General features: G+C 35.6%; 1 pseudogene across 1 annotated transcript; it reads right to left on the reverse strand.

Annotated features, from left to right (window-relative positions):
• Positions 1–529: 529 nt before the first annotated feature.
• LOC148124333 (vomeronasal type-2 receptor 26-like) lies at positions 530–6,104 on the reverse strand (annotated as a pseudogene). Its single transcript, XR_015740166.1, has 5 exons — positions 5,999–6,104; positions 4,675–5,540; positions 3,560–3,787; positions 2,651–2,777; positions 530–1,481 (listed from the first exon to the last, which is right to left on the reverse strand). The product of XR_015740166.1 is annotated as a vomeronasal type-2 receptor 26-like (transcript).
• Positions 6,105–6,612: the final 508 nt, after the last annotated feature.

Genomic DNA, 6,612 nt, shown 5'->3' on the forward strand with positions numbered 1-6,612 from the left:
AATTAGAGGAAAAAAATGAATGTTGTTATTAAAAACAGAGATGATGTATAACTTCAATATTATATGATATTACAGTATAAGTATTCTTATTAGAAAATGGAGCATTATTTTTTATAGTACTAGTTATGGTTCTTATTCTTTATAAAAACAGATTCGGACAAAATGCTGTATTCAAAAATGTTTTAAAAATTTTTAAAAATAAAAAAGGAATGGACAGTACAAAAATGATGAACATGTCTCTGCAAATATTGGACATCATTTGAGCAAAAATCTAAAATATAATAACAGGGTACAAGAAAGCTAGATGACCAAAATCAAACTCAATGGATCTTTTGAAAAGAAGAAAGGACATTGTAAAATAATTTAGAAAAAATATGATCACATGGCAATATCAGCATTTCTTTGGGAATGTGCAAATTATAGATTTTAATAATCATAAATATCATACACAAATACTTCTTTGTCAAAAATAAAAAAAATAACTGTTTGTATAACTGTATATACAGTATTCTTTCTACAGATAGCACATTTTCTATTTCTTTTTTAGGCAATTTCTCTGACCCAATAATGTCACATGATGAACTACTTTCTCTTTGTGAGTTGTTCCCTGTGGTTGAGATCAGGTCTAAAAACAATGATGTAGCATTTTGGCAAGAATATGCATCCCAGTAAAGCAGCACTGGAGGACAAGATGGAGAAGACCTCCACAGCTACCATGGTTTTTCCTTTTGTGCTCAGATAGGCTGGAAAGAAGGAGATCCACACACTGCAAAAAGTCAACATGCTGAAGGTGATGAACTTGGCTTCATTAAAGCTGTCAGGTAATTTACGGGCAAGGAAAGCCACAATAAAGCTTGCAATGGTCAAGATACCTAGGTAGCCCAAGACACAGTAGAAGAAGAAAGGTGACCCCTCATTGCATTGTAAAGTCATTTCTTGGGACTCTGCGTGCATGTCCAACTCAGGGAATGGGGGAAATGTTGACAACCAAAGAATACAAATAGATACTTGGAACAGGGAGCAGGAAAGAACAGTACAAAAAGCCAATCTATTCCCCACCCATTTCCTCATTTGAGATCCTGGTTTAGTGGCCATGAAGGCAACAACCACGGTGATGGTTTTGGCCAGGACACTAGAAATGGCCACTGAGAAAGTGATGCCAAACACTGATTGTCGGAGAAGGCAGGTCACTTTGTTGGGCTGGGTGAGGAAGAAGAAAGAGGAGAGAAAACAGAGCAGAAGAGAGACAAGGAGGGTGTAGGTTATGGACCGGTTGTTGGCTTTGACAATAGGTGTATTCCTGTACTTAATAAATGTTCCAAGTACCCATGATGTTAAGAAGAAGAAACCAAGCGCTGCTGAGGCTAAACCAATTCCTAAGGTTTCTTCAAAAGTTAGAAAAACCAGCAGTTTCAGGATACATCCTTTCTTTTCTTTATTTGGATAATGATCTTCTGAACATTCAAAACAATCTTCCACATCTGGAAAGAAAATCAAGGATATTTTTTTTTCATCTGGGCATTTCATATGGGGTGATTGGTGTTCTCTCAACGTGCTTGTTTCCTTGCAGACATTTTATTACCCTAGCTACCTAATGCCATCAGTGCTAGTCAGGACTGCTGTTTAACTGTCAGTTTATATTCTGGTGTCTTGCCTGTCTGTGTGGGTAAGGGCAGTCTTAGAGATTCTTTGGTTGGGCTCTTCATTGATGGCTCTTTGGCAGTTTTTTGATTGGGATATTGTTTACTTGATAGTTGGTCTGATTAACTTTGGAGTTAATCTGTGTGAATCTGGGTGCTGATTACTGGTGTGGAGCTTCTGGAGTCCTTCTGTTTTCTCTTGGGTATGTTGGTTGTCTCTTTTGCACAATTTATAAATGTTTTTAATGTCTATGTGTCTACTATGGTTAATTTGTCAGAGTGCCAAGCTTTTAGAACTTCCATAGTGTTTTTGAACTTAGCTTGGTATAGCAAGTTCACATTTATCCAATTGAAACTATGCTAAGTCTGTCTATATGTTGTGAAATGTAAGAGTTTCCATCATGTCTTCTTAATATTCAGGGATACATTCTACCAATTTTCTGTCTTTTTGTCCCACATAGTGGCTTTTGGAATCCTTGCATTATATGTTGTAGGTGACTCCTGCTTTTTCTTCTAGGGCTGCTGGGTCCTTTGTTTTGCTTAGAGTGTTTTGAAGTGCTTTAGTTAGCTAGTGAACTACACTGATTCCATTCAGTTGTATAGACTGTTGGTGGCTTTTGAGATATTCTTGATGTATGGCCGCATATTTATTTTTAGGGTTAGTGTTGGTTGTTCTATACAGGGTTGAGTGGTCAGGGACATTTTATATAGTTGTGTGAGTATACATTTTGTTGGAATGTGTTGTATAGATGCTCCATTTTTTCCTGCTATTCTAGGTTGTTGTAGTGTGTTTGGGCTCATTTAAATAAAATCCTTTCACTGGATACAACTAACAGCAAACAGCACTCCTTACTAGACTTGATGATATTACCTATTTAGGGTAGTGACATATCTGCAAGAAAACAAGCATCTCATAGAGTACCAAGGATCACCTTATTAAGTTTAGGCGTCCCAGTAGTTTATTAAAGTTTGCTTAAGTCTAATGAAATATGGTAGAATTCCTACCCTACCATTTTGATTTGAAATCTTCCCTTCTGGGCATGGAACACAGTCATAGCAGCAGAACTGATCCCCCTCAATCCTTTTCTTCTGGGATCCAGGGAAACAAGGGTCATTGCAACGAGAAAGTGGAAAGACCTGGTGATAACCACAGAAGGTTTTGAAATTGGAGATATTTAACAGAGTTTGTAATTTTATTCCTTTATGGAGGGGGGGGATAATTTGTTTGCCAAAGGATAGATAAAAGGATAGATGTAGGAATTTAAAAAAAGTAGAAATTAGATGTCAAGCCTGAAATTGAAATATGTGTAGCCATTTTAGTTAGGCTTAATATATATTCATTTTCTTACTTTCTCTGTGGCAGTCCTGGGGGGAAGGGTTTATGGCTTGCCACATTCGTAAGGGGTGAGGAGTGGAGATAAAGAGGGTTGTTTTGGCTAGGTGAGTATCCTTCTCATGGAAAATGAGGTGTCTGTGCTGGGGCCCCTTGAGGTAGAGATTTAGACACCAAGCAAAGTTGAATTACTTCTATTGGAGAATGTGACTTTTGGAGATTGTTTCTAACTTTTAATATTGTGGGGTAATTCTGGGTTGTGTCAGATCTGAAATTACCCTGGACTTTGCCAATTTGATGCTTTCCTAAATAATTTGCTTTGGAAGATGGACTTTGGTTTTCTTTTTATATGGATTTCATCACTTGCAAACCTGACATTAGAATGATTTGAAAAATTTCCTGTTTGAAAGTCAGGGTGAGCAAATAATAATAATGCAAACAGGATTTTGTATTGTAATATCACTTTGTCAATTTAATGAGTATTTGTTCATCAACCACATTTGTTTTTTTAAAATCCAGAAATCAGAGTTTGAAAGAGATTGGGATCATCATGAATTAAGGCATGGTCAATTCACTTATTCAATACCTGGTTCAAAGCTGGATTCCAGACAATCACATCTTCATCAATAAATAATTCCTTCCCTTTTGGAGCCTGTATATCCAGCTTTCCAACTCTAACTCTCTGAAAAGATCTGTTTGGAAAAGTGATCAAGTTGGTGATGTCGAATCCACCTTTTGCTTCTCCTTTCTCATTCAGGAGTATTCTCTCTCCAGCTGAATTGTTGAAAGAAATGCCTTGAAGAAATAAATGGAGCTACTCGAAACAGAATGGAAGAAATAGACAGTTGAAAGCAAGCACAGAGAAGGACAACATATTCAAATTTCATTCAATCATTCTTCATATTCCATTAACTATTATTAAACATGTACACTTAGAAATTTGATAATCAATATTGCATGGAAATGTACATGTCCACTCCATTATTTGTTTGATATTATTTTAAGGAAAGTTGGGAATGAACTGAAGCACAGTGAAAATAAGCTTTTGGAATTCTGCAAAGTGCTTTATGTTTTATGTCCACTACTTAAAAAACTAATTCAAGATAGAGCATATATATTTCATTATTGGTACAAAGCTATTTGAGAGTCCGATTAATTTCTTTTAGCCAATGTTTTAGAATCTGAGACTTAAGCATTCTTTCATAGATAAATGAGAATCAAAGACTATTGCAAACATAGAGTTGTTTCAAACTATGCTTGCCAAATATAAGAAGGACCACTACTTCATTCCTCTAAATCCCTGATAGGGACTGAAAGCTAAACTTTGAAAAGTTCAAGAGCCACACAAAAGATCTTAGAGAATTGATTCTTTTTGGAAGAGATAGGAAAACGTAATGTAAATTATTGTTTAAACTAACTCTTATTGTGTAATCTCTGGTGATTTATTAAATAATTCCTACTGGCACCTAAAGCATGATTTTTATTGTAGTTCTGGATGATCAGAATAGCAGAACACCTGAATGAAAAAATAACAACACAGACCAGTTTTCCTGCATCAGTTTTATACAACACAATATAATTTCTATGTTTTTCTCAAATATAAGTTTATTATACATGCAGAAAATATTAAGACTCAGTCCAAAACATAATTCTACATCAAACTGCTCATTGAGATAAAAGAAGAGTCCAATTCAAGAATACCTGCCAAGCCTGCAGATTTGGAAGATCAGTTTTTTTTTATCCATCCTAATTTTCCTCCTATTGAACCCCGACATGTGTAGAGCCTGCAAAGCATGAGCCACAGCATGAACAGCATTGTAGACACTGTAGCTTTGTCCAGTCATTTCCATTTCAAATAGAGGTGCAGGAAGATCCTCCAATTTCATCTCCCCAGTGCACTGCCTATTGTCCATTCCTTGTAATTCTGGTTTTGGAAATGAACAATCAAATGACTGTTCCCAAACATTCTGGCGAAACCCATCTCTGTGGTCTGAAAGAGGATTTATGGTCTGGAGAAATTCCTTGAAACCTGCAACTGCTGTTGAGTGAACAGTGAAGGAAATAGCCCCATTGTACATCTTTAGATCCCATTTAATTTGAATGCCTGCTAATATAAAATCAATCTGTGCAGTCATAACCCACACCCTTCTTAATAATGCAGTTTCCTTGCTTTCGGGATCTACCATAAATGTTGCAAGTCTTAGCCATATAATTGTCCAGGCTTCTCCATAGACAAGAAACACGTTGGCATCGCTATTTATCATATTAATAGAAATAATGGAGATTATTTGAAAAAATTCTGCGAATCTTTCCATGTGGAGTTGTTGATCAAGTCTTTCTATAAATGCTGAGCAGATTCCATTCTCTGAAAGTAAGTGCTCCATTTTCTGTAAGAAATTTTCTCCATTGTTGTTATCAACAGAAAATATCCCAATCCACGTCCACCTGAAATGACGAAGCAGTTGGATAATCCCAATGTACTGATGGTGCTCTTTGGGGACCATGAAATAAAGTGAAGAGAGCTTACTGGTCTCAAATTCCTCTTGAGCTATTGAGCCATATGTCAGCTAAAAGAAAACATGAAAGTATTCTATTGAGTCTTTAGATTAAGTTTCATTTTCCTATCTTGTTTTCATATTAAATATATGCAAGGAACATTTTTCCTCTAGAATTCTTTTATGCATATAGTAACAGGTTTCTTGGACTTGAAGACCTCCAAAGTTCAACTCTGCTATTTGGAGGATGTTTTCATTGTGTGAAAATATTTTAAAGACATGTACTAGATCAATTGTTTTAATAGAAGCCATTCAAATCTTCTCTCAGGTATGGATACTTGTTCCTGTAATGGGCATTATCATTTCAGAAAAGAATGCCAAGCAGTAGACCTTAAGTCATTTAGAATATCTTCGCCAAAACCTTCAGCTATGCAGAACATCTTGACAGAAAACTAAGGTTAATTTTTATGGCCGTTAATTATTCCATAACAACCATTAATTATTTTCTGCTGAATCCATTCTGAACTTACTTGTGGAATCTTGAAGAATCCTATAATTTCAGCTATATAAAGTGATGTGACAAAATCTAGTCCCCCAACGATAGCCACGAGAGTCTTCTGGCGATTACATTTATAGTTAGGGACAAATTGTTGGGATTTGAAAATAAGGTCCAGAGTGGTGCGATAGGTCATCCTTGAATTATAGTAGCTGTCATAAATGTGGAATCCCAAAGTAATGTTAGGTAAGATCTGGGAGTCCTCATTGATCTCCTTCACAGCAAAGGCCAAGGCAAGGATGTGCTGGTAGAATTTGATTATTACACTGAAAATGATTTCAATATCCCAGTTGAAGTATCAGTCATTTATTGTATATATGTTTGGTCAGAGTGACAATACAGCCTTTTTTTTAATTACCATAAGCTTAGTAAATGTTCTTGAAAAAGATGTTTTGCACCAAAGTTTCACACATAGTATGACAAACACCTCACCATAAAGTAAAGATAAAAGGTTTATTCTCCTGTAACTAAAAATATTTGGAAGATAGACTTTGATTAGATATGAAGCCTCCATTTATACTTAGAACCTTTTACTCTCAAAAGCTATTTTTGAGAAACTGATTAAGATTAGAAAAAGAAAAAAGATTC

This window comes from Pseudonaja textilis, chromosome Z (assembly GCF_049901715.1).
Source record: "Pseudonaja textilis isolate UNSWEBS1 chromosome Z, rPseTex1.2, whole genome shotgun sequence".
NCBI classification, from domain to species: domain Eukaryota; kingdom Metazoa; phylum Chordata; class Lepidosauria; order Squamata; family Elapidae; genus Pseudonaja; species Pseudonaja textilis.